This window comes from Phacochoerus africanus, chromosome 15 (genome assembly GCF_016906955.1).
Source record: "Phacochoerus africanus isolate WHEZ1 chromosome 15, ROS_Pafr_v1, whole genome shotgun sequence".
Lineage (NCBI taxonomy): Eukaryota > Metazoa > Chordata > Mammalia > Artiodactyla > Suidae > Phacochoerus > Phacochoerus africanus.
Window position 1 is genome coordinate 137,379,398 of NC_062558.1, and position 22,180 is coordinate 137,401,577.

The 22,180-nt window shown below is 54.6% G+C and overlaps 1 protein-coding gene across 3 annotated transcripts in view; it reads left to right on the plus strand.

Moving 5' to 3' along the window:
• The first annotated feature begins 3,449 nt into the window (after positions 1 to 3,449).
• Positions 3,450 to 22,180, plus strand: part of PTPRE (protein tyrosine phosphatase receptor type E) — a 164,919-nt gene continuing 146,188 nt past the window's right edge. Inside the window, exon 1 of one of the 3 annotated variants that reach the window (XM_047762285.1) lies at positions 3,450 to 3,466. The gene's annotated coding sequence lies outside the window, so the exon portion shown is untranslated. Of the gene's footprint in view, positions 3,467 to 20,081; positions 20,434 to 22,180 lie in introns of those variants that run through there. The other 2 variants (XM_047762283.1, XM_047762284.1) reach the window with 2 other exon arrangements.

The window sequence follows — 22,180 nt, forward strand, 5'->3', positions numbered from 1 at the left end:
AATTTTGTCTCTTTTGCTTATTCTTCTAGAGACCATTTCTGGCCTCAGCAATTTAACATTAATTGGCATCTGTTGAGTCCTTAAAGCATGACAAGCATTATCTGGGTTACCGCACAGAAATCCAAAGGCCTGGTCCTCCACTAAAAAGGAAGATAAGACACATAACCACACTGAACATCACCGGTTTCAGGAAAACGGCCTCCAGCTGTGTTTTAAAGGAAAGAAGCTGCACGGCTTGGCGAAGAGGAGGAGGTCGGAGACAGGTGAGAGGACGGCATAGGCGAGGCTGAAGGTGGATGAAACAGGAAGTGCGTCGGGGGCTAAAGAGGAAGCTGTGGAGGTGAGAAGGGCTGAGCCCCTGGGTCATAAAAGATGAGGCTTCCGGATGGCAAGAGGCTGCGAGGCCGGATTCCCATCCCTAGAGCCTCGTGTGGGAACAGGGGAATTGACTCTGATGGCGGGAGGGGCCTTGAGCCTGAGAGACGAGGAAGGAAGATGGATAAGGAGGCTCGAGGGGCTTCTGAATGGGAATCAACACAGTCTTGGCACCGATGCCCCTGATACCTCGCTTTTGGGGGGGCAGCGATGAATGTCTTTAGACTTAGAGGTTGAGAGATATTGTGTAACGCCAGAGAGGATCGCCAGGGTCCCACAGAGAGAATATTAGCGGGAGAGAAAGTGCCATCTGCCCTCACCATGCTCCCTGGGCTGCTGACTTTCCAACAGCAGATGTCTGACAAAGGCAACTTGTTTCTCTCTTCTTGCATCACAGTCTCTGCCTCACAGCCCTGCAGCGTTAACAAGCCAAACTGTGCTCATCGGAGTTTGAAATGATCACCTCCTGTACAGAAGCCTGGCTCTCTGGGCGCTGCGGCAGGGAAACTGACGGGTGGGCGGAGTCATCGGTCTACCTGACCCCACCCAACCTGGGCAGTTCCTGCCTGGCATGCTCAGCTCTGGAGAGAGCCGCCTGCCCTGCTGGGCTCCACGGGGACCAGGCTGCCTGGGGCTGTGGCTGGGGCCCCTCCTCCTCTGATGTGTCATCCCACAGGCTTTTATTGAACACCTCCTGGCTATCACGTGGCGTCAGGAGGGAAGATGGAGACAGGTGCAGCATGGACTGTCGCGGAGCTCACAGTTCTGCGGGAGGGGGAAGAGGGGGTGACTAACGGCAAACCAGTGAACACATCTTGCGAAAGAGTAGCAGAGGGGAGGGGTGCCAGGCCACCTTCCAGAGGCAGTCAGTAAGAAGGTGCAGGCCAGGAAGTGCCTGCTATGGCTCAGCAGATTACAAACCCAACCAGGATCCATGAGGACATGGGTTCAATCCCTGGCCCCACTCAGGAGGTTAAGGATCCAGTGTTGCCATGAGCTGTGGTGTAGGTCTCAGATCTGGTGTCACTGTGGCTGTGGTGCTGTGGTTTAGACCGGCAGCTCCAGCTCTGATTTGACCCCTAGCCTGGAAACTTCCATATGCCACAGGTACAGCCCTAAAAAGCAAAAAGAATGGCCAGCCCAGGTACCTTAGGCAGAGTCCCAGATGGAGATGAGCTGGGCTCTGACACTGAGAAAAGGAGCTGAGGGCTGGAGCCCCGGGAAGAGGGGCTCAGAGCTCAGGAGGGGCCTGCCAGGAGTTTGGGTTTTATTCTGAAAGGAGGCTTTTAAGCAGGGGGCTGACAGGACACGGTTTCCTCTGTAAGGGTCCCCCTGGATGGTGTGCCTAGAAAAGAATGCGTCTTGGACTACCCTTGTGGTTCAGTGGGTTAAGGATCCAGGGTTGTCACTGCAGTGGTTGGGGTTTCTGCTGTGGGTTCGATCCCTGGCCTGGGAACTTTTGCATGTCACGGGTGCAGCCAGAAAAGAAAAAAAATATATATATATGAGTCTGAGGTTGAGGGACCACTGCAGTCATCGGCGAGAGGAAGGCGGTGGAGTGGAGCGGCAGGCACACCGTGGGAGCTAGACAGGAAGTGCACGAGGTGGGGGAGGCGCAGACGGGGACATATGCCAAGAATCAGTCAGAGCAAGAGCCGGGTCTGCCCTGCCCTGGGAGACAGCCGGTGGGGGGGGGGGGCCAGAGCTTGGAGGAGAGGGCCAGGAGAGCCCTGCTTTTTGCACCTTCCTGCATATGGGTGGTATTTAAAGCCCTGGCGCTGGATAAGACATGTGCAGCGGGGGGACAGCATATGCAGGGCAAGGCAAGAAAGCTGAGTTCAAGTCCTCCACTCTCACTCCTTTGTGTGTCCTGTGGAAGGGTGGTCTCAGCCAAGGGCTGGCCGTCCTCCTCAGCCTTTGAGGGTCTACAGCTCTGTCCCGGACACATGCAAGTGTCCTCGGAACGTGTCCCAGGAGGTGTCTGCTGGCTACTGATGTAAGGCGGGTAACACACCCTAAATGCCACCTTCTCACCATTGGTTCCTTCACTCAGGAGCCCTCAGGAGTGAGGTTCCTGCAACAGGGGTGAGAGGTGGGGGAAGAGGGGCTTGGTCCAAGCTGGAGGGCACAGCACCAGGGCTAGGACCCACGAGGAGACAACATGTACCCTTTCTGCCCTTCCCCTGGAATTTCCTTTACTCCAAGCCCCCCTAAATAGCTGGCAGGAGGTCCCCTGGAAAGCCGACCCTGAGAAGAGCTGGTCCAGACCCCTCCCAGCCGACCCTCTCTCTTCCTCCCTCGTGGGCGCCTGCGCCCCTGAGTTTAGCTTGGATGGATACCGCCTTCATGGTAATCACACCCTTTTCAACATCCACCAAGTGGGCGCCTTTCTTCACCCTTTACAGAGGAAGACACCAGCTCCAGCTCGGGACACGTCCCGGCTCTCCCTACATCTTCGAACCAGAAGCAGCACAGGGTGCCCTCCGGACCGACTGCACGACCCAGAGCCGGTGCCCGGCCCGGCCACTTCCTGGTGTCCGGGGCCAAGGCTGGGGAGGAAGGGCCTTTCCTGCTCATAAGCGCGGCTGTCCCGCCTTAGCGCCCGACAGGACGCCTGGGCCCGGGCAGTGGGGGCCCAGCCAGGGGCCCCAGCCCCCCAGCCCCCCAGCCTGGGGGCAGGCTGTCCTGGCCGGCGGGTCCTCCGTGGGCCTCCCGCCCTCGGGGCGGGGAGGGCCGCGGGCCCAGGTGGGGCGGGCGCCGGGTGCGCTCCCCGCGCCGGACACCAGGCGTCGCCCCCGCTCCTCGCTGCGCGGGGCCCCCGCCCCCGCCGCGAAGCCCGAGCCGAGCGGCGCGGAGGAGGCGGCGGGACCTGCCGGACAAATTTCCTGCTGCTCGGCGACGGGCGGCGGCGCAGGCGGCGCCCGGACCCCGCGGCCTCCGCGCGTCCCCACGAGCCTCCCGCGCGCCCGGCGGGGACGGCGGGGCGCCCCGGAGGGCGGCGGGCGGGCGCCCGGGAGATGCGGAGCCGCCGAGGCGGCGGCGGCGGCGGCGGCGGCGGCGGGATCGGCGCGACCGGACCGGCCCCCCCGAGGTGAGCGCGTGCGGGGTGCGGGCCGGGGACCGTGTGCCCCGGGCGGCCGGAGCAGGCCGGGGACACCGCCTCGGCCGCGCCGTGGGCGGGAGGGGCCGCGCCGGGGTGCCAGGCTCCGAGCTGGGGTCCCTGCCGGCCCGCGGTGCGCCGGGTGCCAGCGTCTGGGGACCGCAGGACCCCGGCCATCGGGCCCCCGGGCGCCCCCAGACCAACTTGGCGACTAGGTCGGCGGCTCTCGCGCTCCTTCTCGGTCAACTGACCGGCAGAGCGTGTGTGTCTGCGGGTGGCCACAGCGCTAGGGGGACGGCGACAGGGAGGACGCGTGGAAGCAGGGAGACCCACCGAGAGGGGGTGCCAGCGGGTGTGTTGGGGGCTGCCGCACGCAGGGGTCCAGAAAGGAGCCTTTTGAGAAAGTGACTCAGAGTCGCACCAACTGTTGTCGTGGGCTGCTGTCCAGGGCCCCTTGCCCTCCCGGGGAGGGGAGCTGAGTAGGATGCCAGGGCTGGGGGGGGGTTAAAGACCCCAGGAAGTGGGCCGGCCCCCGGTGGCCAGGCCGGACCGCGGTATCCGTGCGGTGACCTGTCGGAACTCCTGGGCCGGGGAGCAGTGACACGCCAAGCCTGCCGGCTCCGTAGGACCATCTGGGAAAGGCCAGACAACCCCTGGGATGGAGAGGCAGAGCCAAGCCTTGAGTGACCGCACCGGACTTGACCTAAATTCCTTCCTGCCAGTGGCAAACCTTTCTAGAAAGGTTAAACAGTTTTACTTGCAGAATGACGATGCTGATCTGTCTGGGATAAGGACCCCTTTGTCAGAATTTCAGCCCGGGAAACTCCGGAGGAATAGGGCTGTATGTGCGCCTGTGGAGTGAAGGGTGGATGCGCTGGATGAAAACCAGCAAAGGGTGGTCATGTGTTTTAGGTGTCCCTGTGCTTGTCCAGTCAGCTCCTGACCCCAGGTGCCCCTTGACCCAGGGTGCCTGGAGGTCTTTGTGTCTCAAAGGTCAATGAAATTCTGCCTCTGCAAAATAAAAACTGTGCGGGGAGGGGGGGAGGGGGGGGGGGGAGGGGGGTGGATGAAGGGGAGGGCTGTGCCTTTTCAAAACCAGAGCTCTAAGCTGAAGGAAGACGGGGAGGGGTGGGTGCAGGTGGCTCAGACCGCCGTGGTCACTCTGCCTTCACCGTATGGCACAGAGCTCTGAGTGTGAATAGGGTTGGGGTCCAGCTTTCTGAGCACAGGCTCTAGGCCTTGGGGAACAAAAGGTGAGGCGGTGACATGGGACAGGCCCTGTAGCAGCACCCCGCCCTTCCAAGAGGGGGCACTGCCTTGGACTGTGACCTCAGGGGATGAGGTCTTTCTTCCTTTCCTCGTTGGTGTTAGTGCTGCCTGGGAACCAGTAACTGCCCTCCCCACCCCCCCGAACTTTCCATGTGTCCAAAGGAGCTAAGAGCTAGATTTGTCCCTGTGGTAGGCCAGGTCATTGGATGAATCCAGATGGCTGGAGATTTAAAACTGTACCCCCTCGGAGTTCCCGTCGTGGCTCAGTAGTTAATGAATCTGACTAGGAACCATGAGGTTGCGGGTTCGATCCCTGGCCTTGCTCAGTGGGTTAAGGATCCGGCGTTGCTGTGAGCTGTGGTGTAGGTTGCAGACGCGGCTCGGATCCCGTGTTGCCGTGGCTCTGGCGTAGGCCGGCGGCTACAGCTCCGATTAGAGCCCTAGCCTGAGAACCTCCACATGCTGCAGAAGTGGCCCAAGAAATGGCAAAAAGACAAAAAAATAAAATAAAAATAAAATAGAATAAAACTGTACTCCTTTGCGCGCCCAGCCAAATGAGTTGTGGGAAGTGGGCAAGGAAGTGACTGTCACTGTGATGCATCCCAGGGCCCCTGGGGAGGCACACAGTTGAGTGTGAGGTGCCGCGGTCAGGTCCACAAGCCCTGCACACCGACCACTTCTCACTTCTGTGGAGGGATGCGTGGCCCCTGGATGTCTGGAGCCAGTGCCTCCAGCCAAGGCTGCCCGAAGCTTCCTGGAGCTCCGAGTCCTCATGCGTGACCTCCCCATGTCCGGGGATGTGTGTGTGCAAATTGTCGGCCCCCGGGGGCCATCAGAGGGGCTGCAGGATGGGGGCCGTCAGAGGGGTGTGTTGAAGGTGGATGTGTGAGGCATTGACAGCAGGTGCTCGTTGGTCAGGAAGGAAGCTGAGATGTGAATGTGGGTCGCCTTTCAACTGCGCCCCCACTGGTCCACTTGGCTTTTCTGCTGCCATCACCCCAGCCCAGGCTACCCCCTTCTATCCAAACTCCTTCTTTCCTGGGCAGAGGCAGGGCCTAGCCCAGACCAGTCCCCTGCAGGTCCCAGGCTCAGGTGCCTATGTCACTTGATTTCTAGGATGGTCAAGGCCCCCAACTCAGCATGTCCCAGGTCAAGCTGGTGACCTGCCACCCCCTCCCCTCTGGACCCAGCCCAACACTCTCCTGATGTTTTCTCTCTCCCACTAATCACACCCGCCTCCAGCCTGCTGTGGAGAGCTGGGCTGGATTGGAGTTTCCCCGAGGCCAGTCCTGTCCCCAGCGCCCAGCCAGGTGCCAGACAGGAGACTGATAACTACCACTGGACCAGTGGAGACATTTTAGGAGCGAATCTGCGGGTGAAGAGGCGTCTGTGTCCACTGTGGTTGAGAAGCAGCCACCCTTGTCGTTGGTTGAGCTGGACCTTGGTGCAACAGGAGAGGGCTGTCTAGGGACCACAGTGCTGGTTCTTCTGGAGATGCTCAACCTACTTGCTAAAATGACTGTGTGACCTGGACCAGGTGACCCCACATGACCCCTTAAGGAGGCAAGTTTCAGAGCAGTCGGGAACACCGTGGGAACCACCTCCATTCCTTTATTGGACATGTTGTTTTATTTATAATGTCATTTGATAGGTTCTGCTATCAAAACAGGGACAAATGTATCCATTAGGATAAAGCCTGTTCTTAATATTTGATTATCACCAAGGAAAAAACTGTGCGTTCCAAGATCAGAGTCAGTCCTTCTCTTGGCGTGCTATCTCCTAGCGAGCTCCCTGAAGGCACCTGCAGGCTTTCCAGATCCTCTGAGGTGGGGGTGGGGGGGCGCAGCCTGCTCAGCCCCCTGCTCTGAATCTCCTTCCCCTTTATCTCCAACTTAGGGACTCCTACCTATATACACTCAAGACCCAGACTCCTACCTGTATCTCAAAGCCCACATCAAATGCCTCCGTCTCCACAAAGCCTTCCTAACCCTCTGCTTAAGAAAAATCTCTTCCTTTTGGTTCGGTAGAAGGTGTGCCTGCTCTAGAGCACCTGTGAGACATGTGTTAATGGGTACTTTTGGTGTGCCAGCCCAAGTGCCAAACCAAATCAATACAGTGGGACGGGCTAGTTAACTTTAATTTTTTTGCAGAGTAATTTGAATGATTATGTAAATTTTGCATGATTAAATGTCTTAATTGCATAACGTTACTCAACACACACTGTTGAGTCTTCAGTGTTAGAATGATCCAGGAGTCAGCAATGCAGTTTTTTAATGCCCGTCAACCTGGGCTTGTGGATTGGATTAAACCAGGCTTTGTGGGAGACAGATATGCACATGCTGTGTGGAAGCCAAAACCGGAAGTGGTGTGGTCTAGACCCAGGGTCAAGGGAATGGCTTGTAGACTAGAAAATAAGGGCTCTGGAGACCAGGGCTGCTTCTCTTCCCTCCAAAGAGAGACCCGTGGCACGGGGCCATCTCTGAGCCCCTCCTAACCCCATGTGCTGACCGATTTCCCCCTCCCCACGCTGGTCCAGGCCATGCTGCCCAGCCAGTGCCCGACGGCATTCATGGCTTATCCCGTGGGACACATGTCTTTCTGCGCTGGGTACCAGATCTGCCCCGAGTAAGATGAGGCTCATGGGTACATGCTGTTAATTTTACATTCTCACCCCAGATATACCAAAAGCCTTTGTTTTTGTTTTTGTTTTTTTTTTTTGGTTTTTTTTTTTTTTGAGCGTTGACTTCTTTGCATTTTTCTCCAAAAGCAGAGCATAAGACAGCATTCTAAAGGGTTGGGGTTTCAGATCAGCCGCACCAAAGGTAAAGGAGTTTCGTTGAATTTTACTATAACCCTCCAGCAGATGCAGGGGCACTGTTTGCCGGGGGTGGAGACTTCTGTCAGATTCAGGATGGGAGACCCCTGGTTTGGGGATTACTGAACTGGCTTCCGTCTCGTCTCAATCTAGTCGCTGCTCCCCAAACCTCATCCATCAAGATCCGCCCCATCCAGGTGTTCTACCTGGGGAGTTTGGATGTGGTTCACAGCCTCTTTGAACTCACACAGCTCCCGGCTCTGAGCCAGAAATGTGGGCTTGATGCCTTTCTTCCAACTACGCAAATACATCAAAGGAGTCGTCCAAGCTTGTGAAATAAAAAACTTTAATAATATCTTTCAGAAAAGAAACAAACCGAGCCTTTTAATTGATTCCCAATGAAGTAGGAACCAAATAAATATTTTTTTAAATGTGTATTTTAAAACAGGTTTCAAATACAATCAAGAATGCCCCATGCACACAGCCAGTGAATGTATATTGGTTGAGAACACCAAAAGGTGACATTTATTTATTTATTTTTTTCCCTGAAACAGATGTAAACTCCCTCAGGGGGTGGAGCAGAGTTTGAAGGAAAAAATGATCCTGGGTTATGGGCTAAAAACCTGAAGTGTCTGGGCAGGTGTTTTGCTGTTCCAGTCTAGTGGCTGAGGAATGAGGACTTGGTGGGAAGAGCGGGCTGGCCCCGCGCCTGGCCTCCAGCCTCAGTGACCGTGGTCTGGCAGAGCGCGTGTCCAGCTCCCCAGGCAGGTGCGTGGCTGCATCTTCCTCTCCAAGGGCCTGGAGCTCACGGGCCAACCAGGCTCCCAGGCGAATCGGAGGACAGACCTGCTGTCCCGCGGGGTGGAAGAGGCTGTGGCAGAGGCCTCTCCTCGCAGGGACCGTATCCACTCCAGTCCGAGACCCAGCAGGGGACCCAAGCTCCAGGCTTTGCTCTCCAGGGGCAGGTGGTGCCCAGCCCAGGGCTCCGAGCACAGACTTTGGAGGCTCTGGGCAAGTGGCTTAGGCTCTCTCAGTGTGCTCCTTCTCTTTCTCATGGGGACAGTGGCACTTCCCAAACAGAGCTGAACTGCGGATGGATGGCGGTCGCATGTAGAGAGCCCGGCCTCCTGCTTACCAGAAGGTCACTGGTGCTGCTGTCATGTCCAGGGGTTCCGGGGGCGGCCAGACTGGCATCCAAGGCTGCAGGTGATCTCTGATTTCTCCTCGGCCACCCTTGCATTGTCCTCGAGACAGGTCACTTCATTTCCATTCCGTACATGCAGGCGTTGGTGTTGGTTGTTATGTCCTTAAATCTGTTTGCTCGTTTCCAGCTGAACATTAGTCACTGATTTTTGTACGCGGGAGCAAATTAGTTCCATTTTTCTTACCCAAGATTTTTGAACGCCCTGGCGCTTAGCTGCTTGGTTACAATGTATTATTCCAAGTGACCTTTGTACTCTGCCTTTTTATTTTGTTTCTCACCCCAAAAGGACTTGGCATTTTCAGGCTGTGTCACTTGCGATGGATCTGCTTGGCCAAGTTCAGCTGGCTTTCAGCAGACTTGGCCCTGACCCCTTTGCCAGCATGCACGAGTGTCCTGGGCGCAGGGCGCGGCCACTGGCACAGAGTTCCCCAGTGCAGGCTCCAGTCCCACAGTCCCAGCAGGTTCCCTGGGGAACTCCCGGGGCTCCGGCTTTCCTTTCTACTCTGGTTCAAAAGGCCAGCCTTGAAGGGGGACACGCACTTACAGGATTTGAGGTCCCAGCCCTGGGCCTCGCCCGCCTCACTCACCAGTCTGTCTGGGTGCTTGTCATGGGATAAACTTTCCTTTTTGCTTTTTTGCTTTTTGGGGCCGAACCCAAGTCATATGGAAGTTCCCAGGCTAGGGGTCAGATTGGGCTGCAGCAGCCGGCCTACACCACAGCCACAGCCACAGCCACAGCCACAGCAGATCTGAGCCGCATCTGCAGCCTCCGCTGCAGCTCATGGCAGCGCTGGATCTGTGACCCTCTGAGTGGGGCCAGGGATCGAACCCACATCCTCATGGATACTAGTCAGGTTCTTAACCTACTGAGCCACAGCAGGAACTCCAAGCTTTTCTTTTGTTGTTTGAAATATGGTTCAGAGGGGCTTTGAGGACACACCCATGGTCAGCTTTTCTTACGTCACCGTTTTTCCCAGGGCTGCCCTCCTCTTAGCCATTCTCCCCTGATCCACTTGTTACGAAACAGAGACAGAGATAGGGAGGCTCCCAGTACTGAGCTGTTGTCTTCCAGAGGTTGTCATCTGAGGAGGCCTCCGAATTTCCTTTTTTTTTTTTTTTTGTCTTTTTTGTCTCTTTAGGGCCATACCCACAGCCTGTGGAAGTTCTCAGGCCAGGGGTCCTATCAGAGCTGTAGCCACCAGCCTATACCACAGCCAGCAACGGGGGATCCAAGCTGGTCTGTGACCTACACCACAGCTCATGGCAACACCGGATCCTTAACCCACTGAGCGAGGCCAGGGATTGAACCCGCGTCCTCATCCATCCCTTTTGTTAACACAACGGGACCTCCCAAATTTCCTTTTAATCCAAAACAGCAGCCTCGGATCCTAGGGCCCGGTGGGCAAGAATTAAGGGTCTGGGCGTCACCTGAGACAATCTCAGCGAGCAGAGGGGGGGGCCTGCCACTTCCATCAGGTCACGGAGTAAATATTTAGACCCAAACACAGTGAATCTCAGAAGCAGATGCTCTGTCACAATTACCGGGACACCGGAATGAGGAATCAGTGTGAATGAACAAATAGCCAGAAGATTTGTGTCCTTTTATGGCACTGAAGGATTTATTGTAACTCAGTCTGGGCTGATGGTTTGTTACCTTAAGGCACTTGCCTTAATGCCTAGAAAACACATAAGTGCTTTTCAGAAGAGATGAAAATACTTCAGCTTCTTAAACATGTAAAAATAAACCCACTTTAGTTACATTGTGACACTGGTTAATCGGGAGAAACTTTCCTTTGCAGCCACATTATTTCAAGTCATTACAAAACCTGCCTTGTTACTAGTAAAATTATTCCTTATAATGAACTCTTTGCTTCAATACGTGGTTTCTCTGGCTCTGAAAGTGGCTTTGATTTTATAAGCAGCCAAACATTTAGGGCCTAGATGTAAAAATCCCTTGAAGCAGTCACCCCGTCCTTCACGTTGGCATGTGGGTGACTCAGCACCCTCTCCTCCTCAGCTGCAGGCTCCACTTTGTTAAGTGCATCAGTAATTCAATAAATTACTTTTTCCCAGGGTTGCGAACATCAGCTAAAGTTCAGTCATCTATTGGCAATGTTATCAGTCTGCTCATTTAAATTCCTCTGAGCAAAGTCCTGATTTTGGCCCAATGCAATGTAAAAATGCAAGAGCCAGAAATTTAATAATTTTGTGCAGAATTGTGCCAAGCTAGGCCTATTCTTAGCCAGCCAGCAATATTCTTTCAAAGAATTTCAAAGTATTTCTTGGTTTTCATCAAATGTGGATAGTCTTTAAAAGAATCTGTAAGGTCATGTAGGATGGACAGATGGGAACATTAAACATTTATCGAGTACCTGCTGTATACTTGCATTGTTCTTAATGCTGGCATTACAGAACCGTCACATTGTCTGTCCTGTGGGTGCCCCACACCCAGAGGAGGGCAAAACTGGTCATTTCCAGGGCATGTGTAATGTAAGGCTGGATGCAGAGCAGGTACTGAGCTGCCAAGGTGAGCTTGCCTGGTGGAGGCTGGGCAGCCTGGAAGAGCTTCACCACTAGAGCAGGCTTGGTTTTCAAGGATGTTTTCTTGGCAGCCAGCATGGCTAGAACATTCCAGATAGAGGGTCTTCCACGTGCTCACTCGGCAGTGAAGAGCAGCCTGAGCTCTCCGAGGAAGAACAGGTGCCTGAGTGGAGATGGAGCCTGGGGTGGTAAGGCTGAGATAGACAGATGGGAAAACCTGGGATTCTTTAGACACTTGCAGGAGTCTGGGTTTTGTCTGATGGAACAGCAGTTCTGAACCTGTTTGAGAGTGTGGCCTCTGTTGAGATTCTAAGACTGGATTCATTCTGCAGAAAGATGCATGTGTACACACAGTTTTTTTGGGTGTTTTGGTTTTGTTTCTGCGTTTACAGTTTCATGGGCGTCTTGCCAGCCCAGGGCTGGGCAGATGGCGTGCCTCTGGACCAGATGCAGGAGGAAGGGATGGTGATGCCCAGATCGTGGGCTGAGCCTCAGGTGCCTTTGGGGCAGCCGAGGAATCTGGTGGAGAGAAGCTGCTGCTTCTGCTCAGGAGAGTCCATCCAGGGAGGGTGGGGACGGTGTGTGGTCTTGAAGCTGGAATGACAGGGTTTGTGCCTTACTGTGCCAACTGTGCATCTCTCTTTTTCTGGAAAATTTGGTTCCCATGCACATTGTCCATCAGGCATTGGACAATATTCCTAATAACATGACACAAGAGAGAGGATTTAATGGTGGCTGTTGTCATCACAGAAGCGGGCTCAGAGGATTTGTGGTGGGGACGGGCTTAGGAAGCTCATGTGGTCACCCTTGGCCTTGGACAGGGACAGACTGGGGGTCTCTCTGCTCTCTTCTTGGCACCCAAGACTCTTGTCTCACAGAACTCAGTCTAGTTTGGAGCACCACGTTTCAAGTGTCTTTCTTTTCTTTTTTTTTTTTTTTTTGCTTTTTAGAGCTGCACCACAGCATGTGAAAGCTCCCAGGCAAAGAGTCGGAACTACAGCTGCCGGCCTACACCACAGCCACAGCAAGTTGGAATCTGAGCCACTTCCGCCACCTACACCATAGTTTGCAGCAATGCTGGAACCTTAACCCACTGAGCAAGTCCAGGGATCGAACCCACGACCTCATGGTTCCTAGTCAGATTCGTTTCCACTGAGCCATGATGCAACTCCTGTTTCCTTCTTAAGTGGAGAAAAGCCTTATTTGAAGCCATGACATTTATTGAAGGCGTGGAACCCAGCAGCAGGAGGAGGGGCTGAAAGAATCCATGCAGGCCAAGTCAGGGGGTGCTTAATGCACTTGGCCCTCCCCAGCTGGTTAGCATCCTGGCAGTTTTTCCTCTGGCAGAAAGAGAGGAAAGACACAAACTTACAGCAAGATCGAGAAGCTCCCCTGCCCCCCTACCCCAAGGAAGGGCTTCTGGCCACAGTGGAGCATCTGCAGTTTCCCAGCCAGCCCGAGCCGGGACCTCCTCTCCGCACTTCAGTCAACTGGCCCCAAAAGGGAAGCACAAGTCCCATTTCACGCTGGGGGAGGGGAGTGTTCCCGAGGCCTCCCTGGGCTGTCAAACACCCTCAAAAGTCGTATGTTTTCTGCCTGAGCCTTTCAGTTTCCCCAAAACCAAAGCCAGGGCTGCCGTTTGGCTTTTGAAGCTGTCCCTTTGAGAAGTTTGGGGAGCAATGTGGGCTCCCTGTTCAGAGTCCTGGGACCATATCCCCCGGGGCGCAGCCTGAGGCTTTCCCGGGTTCCCTTGCTTGCCGAGAGCCGTGTCCCAACCCGGCCTGGGTGTCCTTCCCCTGTTGTCACCACCTTGGTGGGCTGACATCGGTTAGGGCCCCTCGAGAAGGGCCCCTTGGCCCCCCTGGAAAGGGGTGACCCTGGGAGCCCGAGGGGGCCTGCCTTCCGGGATGAGTCCCTTGCTGCCTCCCCCTCTGTCGTCCCTCCTTTGGCTGGCACCTGTTCCTGTGTTGGGGCCTCCGGAAGTGGAGGGCCTGGTCAGCTTCCATCACATGATAGCCCAGCCTCTCTGTTGCACAGGGTGTACCCCAACCTCGAGCAGGTCATTACGTCACTGCTGGGCCCCCCCCTCTTTTGTCTGCTTGTCCCAAGTCTCCCCAGCCCATCCCTCTGCCTGTGGTTTCTGCCCACCCAGTTGCACCCAATCGGTATTTTTTTTTTTTTGCATTTACAAAACTTACTATAGTTGCTTTCCCAGGTTATGTTAATTTCTAGGAAGTATTTTTAGAAGGCGAGAGGGACATGTGTGTTTCTTGTGCTAGGCCTGCTTTTGTTTAGCGCATGACTTATCATTTGTTGTATAAAAATGCACATCCCAGTGGTTGGGCAGTGCTGGCAGGAATCAGTGACGTCAGTCCTGGTTACTTTACTTTGCAGTGGATCGTTTTGTGTTTTCTTTTGTTTCAGCGTTTTACAGAGATGGCGCTTTCTCTGCTGGCTGGCACCTTGGAGACTGGAGCAGCCAGGCTCAGTGTGCCGTGCCCGTTTTCAGGCCTGGCGGGCAGGGAGCATGGCCATGCTTTCCAGGGTGACCTCTGAGCCGATGGCCTGAGTGACGTTGGCTGGGACTTGCCTGGCTGTGTGGATGAAGGGGCGCAATTGATGGCACGCATGCGCACTGAAACGCCTGACGTGGCTGCGATCTGCTTACCTGGGCTGCTGGCGGATGAGGGGAGACATTGGTTAGGGCCCCTGGAAAGGGGTGACCCCGGGAGCCCGAGGGGGGCCTGCCTTCCGGGCTGAGCCCTTACTGACTGAGTCAGTAAGTTTGAGTCTGGTTGAGGGTCCGCTCTGCTCCCCCCGCCGCCAGCCAGCCAGCCAGGGTACACGTCCTCAGGGAGCTGATGGCTGTGCAGCTGCCCTGTGGCCCCCACACCCTTCTCTGGTCCCTGGTGCTGGTAGGTGGGGGCCCTGGGGCGTGGGGGCACAGCCCTCATTGCTGGCTGCGCCAGGCCCTCCAGCAGCCCCTGTGGGAGGGTCTGCTGGAGGGCCTGTACCTGAGGGCAGTGCCAGCCTCTTCTCCCACTGACCCCCTGGCCTTCCTGGAGGCCTCAGAGCAGAGCAGGTGTGAAGTCACCCCGCAGACCGGGAGAGGCGAGCTTCCTGTTGTCAGGGATCTTAGGGGCATCAGAGATGGAAACAGGGTTCATTTCACACAGGTTTACAGGGGCCTTGTTGACCTCTGTACCTGGAGGACCCAGTGGGTCAACGCTGCCATCAAGGCCCCACCTTCGCCTGGACAGGCTCACTCCTCGGGGCCTCCAGCAGCCCCTCATCTCGCCGCCTCTGCAGGAGAGAGTCTTTCCCAGCAGGTGCGCCTCTTTGGCTCTGACGAGCCAGGCCTTGGCCACTTGCCGTCCCCAAGGCTAGGGCTGTGGCCAGGGCTTGCCCTGTTTGGGCTCTTGGGCCTTGGGTCCCGTGTCCTGCCAGGGGTGGGTGGGTGGGTGGAGTAGCTTTCTCCAAACCACTGCGCCTGGGGTGGGGGTAGGGGCGGGGCCTTCGTGGGTGCAGGATGGGAGGACCCTGGGCCTGCCAGGGAAGGGTCTTAGAATCTGAGGAGGAACCTGGGCCCCATCCTGGGGCTGGGGCAGGCGAGGCGAGCTCTGTGGAAGGGTGGCACTGACAAAGGGCGGGCTGGGGGCTGGGAGAGGCTCCCGGGGTGGTGGTCCCATCTGGCAGCTTCGCGTCCCCGTCGCAGGGTGGGTCCCAGAGCCCCCTGCCCGCCTTTTCTACAAAGCTCTCCAGGGAGTCTCAGCTGTGGCTGGGGGGGCAAAGTCAGGCACCTTTTGCAGGGGCCCAGGGATAAGGTCAGGACTTTCCACAGCGGGGTGGCTGTCTGGGCAGGGGAGGGGACCGCTGACACCTGGCGGGGCTGACAGTAGGACAGAGATGGTGCCTGGCACCCCCGGCTCTCGAGATGGAAATGGGCTCGTCTGCTCTGCTCCCCTTCAGCCCCGCTCCAGCCACTCCCGGAAGGAGCTGTGGGCTGGACTAACCCATGATGGGGGCGCCAGTTTCAAGCGCCACTTTTAAAAGACAGCAGCTTGTAACGGTGACGGGTGAGGCCTGAACAAATAAAGGGCGGTGCTGGGATTGCCCTGAGCATGGTGGTGACGCTGGCGATCCCTTTGGCCCCAGGGGACGCAGCGTCTGTTCACTCAGTGGAAGCCCTACTGTGTGCGGGGCCTCCACTGGTGACCAGGACCTACGGATCGTACCTCTGCATCCTCAACCTGGAGCCTGGCCTTCCGTGTCTGTCTGTCTGCACCCAGGATGCCCCAAGAGGCTGGCAGCACTGAGTTCAGCCTTGCCCCGGAGACCAAGTGTGGCTTGGTGGCCGCCCTGAGGTCTCAGGCCAGGCATGTGGGACCGGGAGGGCCTCCTGTACCCAGAACATGCTCGCTTCCCTTCCCTGCAGATCCAGGGCAGCCTGTGTTCATGGGGGACCCGTTACCGCTTGGTGTTTGGCTGAGCAGCTGCCCCCCAGCTCCCTTTAAAGAGTCCCTCTGTCTAGTAGTGACCACATGTTCCTGCGACGCTGTTTCTGACCTTCACCGTCGAAGGAGATTAGGCCCTAAGGTCAAGGCGGCCGGGCAGCAGGGTCCCGCAGCGGCTGTGGCTGTGTTTGTTCCCCCCCCCCCCCCCCCCCCCGCTCCCCTCTTCCCAGCTCCGCCCTCTCTCTCATTTCCTATCCGCAGCTTCACCACTAGGACTTCTTTTTCCAGAACCCCGACCCCGCTGAGCTCACCCCACTGTGGTGGGACACTCGCCTCGTGGAGTCAGGGCCCCGAGCTCAGACACCAGCCCTGTTGGTGACAGGGGCTGTGTCAGCGGCAGTGGCCTTGTGCCTCTGGCAGCCTTCCCGCCCACTGCACGCCTGCCCAGCCCGGTGGCCCTGAGAGCTGGCCCTCCACCGTCAGGCCGGCGTGCCATTCTTTTGAAATGAGTAATAGCAAAGCTAGCCCAAGAAATGCCCATTGTTCCCTCCCTGACGTTGCCCGGTCTCCAAAGCATAAAAAGCTCCCATCGCCTGGTCACGTGATGGGGCCGGGAGGTGGGGTGGGGAGGGCACCTTCCTGGAAGCAAGCGGGGCCGCCCCAGGGGCTGGGGGAGAGACTGGGGACACGGCCCCCAGGAACGGGGACCTCCAGCGCTAAGGGCTGCAGGTCTGGGATTGCGAAATAAAATGATTTGCACAATTGCTCCTGACTCAGAAATCGCTTTGAACAAACAGCTCTGCGGGGTGCTTCTACTTTGGGAAACACCCCATCAAGATGCTGTAGTGTTAGAGCCTCAATCTTTCTTTCACGCCGCGTCCAAACCACATCCTTCAGATCCTGGTACCTCCAGCAGGATCTGGAGGGACCTGGGGTTGGGGGTGACCTTCACAGGTGGGGCGCTCACTCCCTGGCACCTGCTTCCCGCTGCCTCATCCCTGGTCCGAGGGAGTTCGGCCCCTTGAACCAGCAGTCCGGATCCTGATGAAATCCGTGCAAACGCGGCGCTGTCTGGTCTGGCTGGAGGAGAGCGCTTTCCCTGCCGAAGGTTTAACCTGGAAAACACCCATGACGAGTACAAGAAGCCTTTGGGTGGAGGTTCAAATAGTGTGTCAAGATGCATAAAAAATAAAATTAACCACGCTGTGGGGCGGGCCGTGTCTCTGAGAAGCGGAGGGTCTGAGCAAAGATCAAAGGAACACATAAGAACAAACTCATAAGCGTTTTTACATTTTTTTTTAATCAAAAAAGTTTGTGCTGCAAATGGGGACGCGTTAGAGGATCACAGGTATGCTCTTTATCAGGAAGGGGGGGACGTTGGGTGAGGTGTTCTTACGACTGGCCGGAGGTATGGTTGTCAGCAGGATTTCACCGTCAGCCTCAGCTGGTACACTGCCCTCTGTGTCGGTGCCTTTCCTTCCTGTGTTTGGAATATTTTAACGGCCCGAGCAATGAAAACTACAAGGTGAGTCAGGACCACCGGGGGACATGACCAATAGGGTCGCGTTAGGTTGCAGAACGTGGAAATATTGGCCCCGACCCATGGGTCGTGGTGCTCTCATCCTTCCTAAAAACTCTTGATCACATGTAATGTTTCCATCTGGATGTTATGGAGCCTTGGTACCACTGTAGCTGAGCAGAGAGTAGCTGCCGTAGTGAACGAGCAAAGCTGGGAAACCTCAGCCCTCAGGCCCATTTCTGTTTTAAGCAGAGGCATTGGGAGGAATCGCTGGGTTACTTTGAAATGCACATTCCCAGGCACTGGAGAGGTTGTTCTGTGAACTAAGTGAACACAGCCTTTAGCACAGACTCCAGTTTTCTGAGCTCTGGGACAGAGTTGACAGTTTTGTCTCTGCTCACCTGTCTGAAGCCAGCCCATCTGAAGCTTGGCTGGGGCTGGCACTCCCCCTCCATGGCTGGCAAGCTGCTGTTGGCTCTGGGCAGGGGACCTCACTTCCTCCCCAGGTGGACACATCTGTAGGACCATTTGAGCGTCCTTGATGGCTGGTAGCTGGTTTCCCCAGAGAGCGTGGTCCCAGAGAAAGCCAGACAGAAGTGGCAACTTCTTTTAGGACCTAGCGTCAGCAGTCACAAGATCTCATCTGCGACATTCAATTGGTCACACAGGTTAGCCCCCTACTTATGGAAAGAACGACTAGCCCTTTGCCAGGCACAGGAGTTGGTGAGGAACTTTCGTTCTTTTATCATCCCATCCTGGATGTATTAGTGGTGGCTTTTGGCTGCACACCACTGAATTAAGCAAAGGAACTGGGCAGAAGTTTATGGAATAGTCCTCAGAATCAACTGGAAGGCTGGAGAACCAGTTTCAGAAAAGAGGCAGGAACCCAAGAGGGTTGCAGCCTGAACTGCAGTCAAGGCCAGGCCACAGGAAGCTTTCGGTGAGGATGTGGCCTGTGGTCCATGGCTGCTGGGGCAGCCTGGCATTGCTGCCACTAGACTCTCACAGTTGCAGCCTCTGCGAACAGTTCCAGAACATTTGGGTCCTCCACTCACCCTGAAGAGTCAGTCCTGGATAGGACAGGTTGTTGGAGCCTGAGTCACCTCCCTGCCCAATTTGGCCGCAGGTGCGTGGAGGGTGGGGCCGCAGGTGGACTCCTGCACTGGGAGGCGGAGGGCCCGGAACCACCGATGGTACCTGTGCGAAGGATGCCAAGGGTAGGATGAGTGCTGAGGCCCCAAGGGCAGCCCCCGAACACAGGCACTCGAGCTGCCTGGTTTGTACTGAGCTCAAGGGTTATTTTTGTCTCCAGCTATTCCTGGTATTACATGTTAATATTTTCCTGAAAAGTCATGTTAATTTGAATCGTGGTTTATATACACTGGCTAAGCTTAACACCTTCTAGAAATCTGTAGATAATCCTTTTGTAAAGCAGCTAATCCTTTTAGAGAACAAATAATCACTTCTTAACGATTTTTGTTAAGATCAAGATTCTCTATGTTGTATTTTCTCAAGGCAGAGTATCCAACTTTTAGATTTTCTCTTTTGCTCATAGTGAGGAAATGTTACAGCTTTAGAGATAACGGCTTGCAATGTTGCATGCTGCGTGAAAAAAAAAAAACCACTGAGGGTTTTTTTTTTTCTTTTCATTTTTCCTTTTCTGCTGTAATTGATTGTCTTCTGGAAGGAAGTACAGGCTATTAAAATTTTTAAAGAGCTCGTTTGTATTTTGTTCTTACCCACAAGGCTGTTTTAACATGAGCGTGGTTAGCGGTGAATGAATGCAAGAACAAGCACTTGCAGTTGTTCTGCCTGGGAGGTCAGGTTTGCAGAATTCGCCGTTAATGTTAGCCCTTTTCTTCTCTGGGAGGCTTGCACATCCCGGCGGCAAGGCTGTTTGGTTCCGAGTCCTAGAGTGGCTTTCAGGTTTCCTGGTTAATAGGAGGTGGGACCCTGGATGGGAGGGGCGTGGGGAGCGGGACAGGGGCGTGGGTGCTGTCCTCATGGCCCGGTGGCCGGCTCTGCATGTGCGGAGCAGTCCTGGCGGCCAGGAGGGCTGGCGAATGAGGGGTGGGGAGCAGGCGGGAAGCTGCTGTCGTTATCCAGTAGCGAGACCAGAGAGGGACACAGGCAGAGAAGCACCTCCCAGATCAGGTGTGCACAGAGCTCTTGTCTCTTTCCCCACAGAGAAAGGGTAACATGCAGGTTCCTGGAGTGGCCGTCACCCCGCGGCAGGGCTCGCACCCCTGGAGGTCACCTTGGAGACTGGGGGTGCGTTGCTATCTCAGGAAGACCCAGATACCTTCTCCAGCATTGGAACCCATGGGTGTCACTGGGTGACACCAGGGGAAGTGCTGGCTTCTGTTTTCAAGGGTTGTATTATTAAAAAAATGTATTCCTGGAGTTCCCGTCGTGGCTCAGTGGAAATGAACCTGACCAATATCCATGAGGATGAGGGTTCGATCCCTGGCCTTGCCCAGTGGGTTTAGCAGTGCGCTGTGGTGTGGGTCACAGGCACAGCTTGGATCTGGCGTTGCTGTGGCTACGGCATAGGCTGGCAGCTGCAGCTCTGATTCAACTCCTAGCCTGGGAACTTCAATATGTGAGTGTGACTCTAAAAAAGAAAAAAAAAATTCCTTAATGGAGTTCCCTGGTAGAGCGGCAGGTGAAGCATCCGGCGTTGTCACTACTGTGGCTTGGGTTCAATCCCTGGCCTGGGAACTTATGTGTGCTACAGGTGCAGCCAAAAAAATAAAATAAAAAGTCTCTTCCTCTAAGTCCTGGAACCATCCTCATTGTGACAAGATGCCCCCCTGCTCCCCCGAGAGGGCACGGGAGGAAATAGCAGGTCCACTCCGGGTGCCTGATTGTTCTTAGGTTGACTGTGTGAGATGCCAGGCCGTCTTATGGTCAGCACAGCTGAGGCTTGGAGAAGCGACCTGAGTTGTTCAGGGCCAGATCCCTAGAAGGTGGCAAAGTGGGGCCTCTAGCCCAGGTTCGTCTGCTTTCCAGGAAGGGCCTGTGGCCAGACCCACACCCTGGGCTGTGGACAGCAGAGCAGCTCCGAGGGGACATACCTGGGAGTCTAAGCAGCTCGTTCGTTTTGTGCCTCCTTTCTGACCATGACTGAGAGAGAGCCACATCTTTGAAAATACGGTAAGTAACATTTTTGAATGGGGTTATTTTAGTCATTTCTATCAGAATGCAGGTGATTCTGACTCCATGCTGGAGCATCACGTGAATGACTTTCCTGATTGACTTTTAGTGGAGGCCTGTTGTGGCTCAGTGGTTAACGAACCTGTCTAGCATCCATGAGGATGCAGGTTCGATCCCTGGCCTCGCTCAGTGGGTTAAGGATCTGGTGTTGCCATGAGCTGTGGTGTAGGTCACAGACGCAGCTTGGATCCCGTGCTGCTGTGGCTGTGGTGTAGGCCAGCAGCTACAGCTCAGATTCGACCCCTTCCCTGGGAACATGCATGTGCTGTGGGTGCGGCCCTAAAAAACAAATTAAAAAAAAGCTTTGATTTTTAAGAGAGAATAAAACTTTCTGTGTATTTGGTACATTCTGATGTGTTATTATGATTGTTATTTTATTATTATCACCATCTTAATATTTAAATAGATTCTTCCATATTTTTTATTACATTTAAGTATAAAACACACAGAGCACCATCCTCTCTGGCTAAGAAAATGAATGCACTCTGCAAAAACTATTAGAGGGACTATTGATTTCCGAGGTGCAGTAACCCTGAATTGCTTTTTTTCCTCGAGATTCATAAATTGCATTGGTGGTAGCCTTCAGATTTATAGTCAAAGCAAAACTTCAAAGAAGATTTATTTGGGAGAGTTGCTGGTTTTCCCTTATTTTCCAACCTATCTCATGCAGCATCTGAAAGAACTTTAAAATCCCCTTAATTTAGCTCTTTGTTTATCCGGTTTTGTTGTGTTTATCCAGTTGTCTTCTGTTCACTGGCTTCCTGGCCGGCTCCCTCTTTCAGTAAATCGTGTTTGTTATTGACAAGGCTGTTTGTTTCCTTAGAGCTTGGAATTTCTGAGCAGGAAGGAAGCAGAAAGCTTAGAGCAGATACAATGATTTTTTTAACTGTTTTTCCATGCACACTGGTTTGTATTGATCCTGTCTGTCCTTCTTTCGGAAGTTTTCCAGTGCCAGTCCATCCCCCCCTTTTTCATGACTTCGCTGGTTTTTCTCTGTGCGCCCAGAACCATTTGTTCTGGAGTGTGACAGATTTGCTGTGTCTGAGGCAGACTCCGTCAACAAGGCTGGCTGAATAAATAGGAAACGCGCTACCCTGGGTCCAGACGCGGAGGTGTCTCCTGGAAATGTGTCTCTATCTTTGAAAGAGCGTTTTGGAAGGTCCAGTGTTGGGTAGATAAGGGCTGCACTGATGGTGTCACATCAGAAAAAAAAAAAAAAATCATAGCATTTGGTTTCATAGTGTTCTTTGTCTCTAGCCCGATTTTTATAGCTGAACAAAACTCAGGCAGCCGTCTTAGAGGTCAAGGGGACACCGTAAATCAGCTTTCACGCTGCAAAAGGAAAAGGACCCATAGTCATGCAAAGGGACATGTCGGTTAAATACAGAGATTGCTGTGAATAGATTTATGCATCCAGTGTGTTTACAGTTGTCGAACCCTCATGAATTGTGAGCCCGCTGATGTTGTTGGCTGCTCTCAATCACTTTTAAATTACACGTGTGCTGCTTAATCTTAAAATGAAACCTCGTACTGGTAAACATTTCAAGTCACAGCATTAAGCCCTTGAGTTGGATGGGGGAGGAGTTTACCATGCATTATAAAATAAAATTAGGAGGTGCCGTGCAGTCCGGGCGGCTTATGTAATTAGATTCGGTCAAATGTAATTTTTCAGGTTAATTTCTTCCAG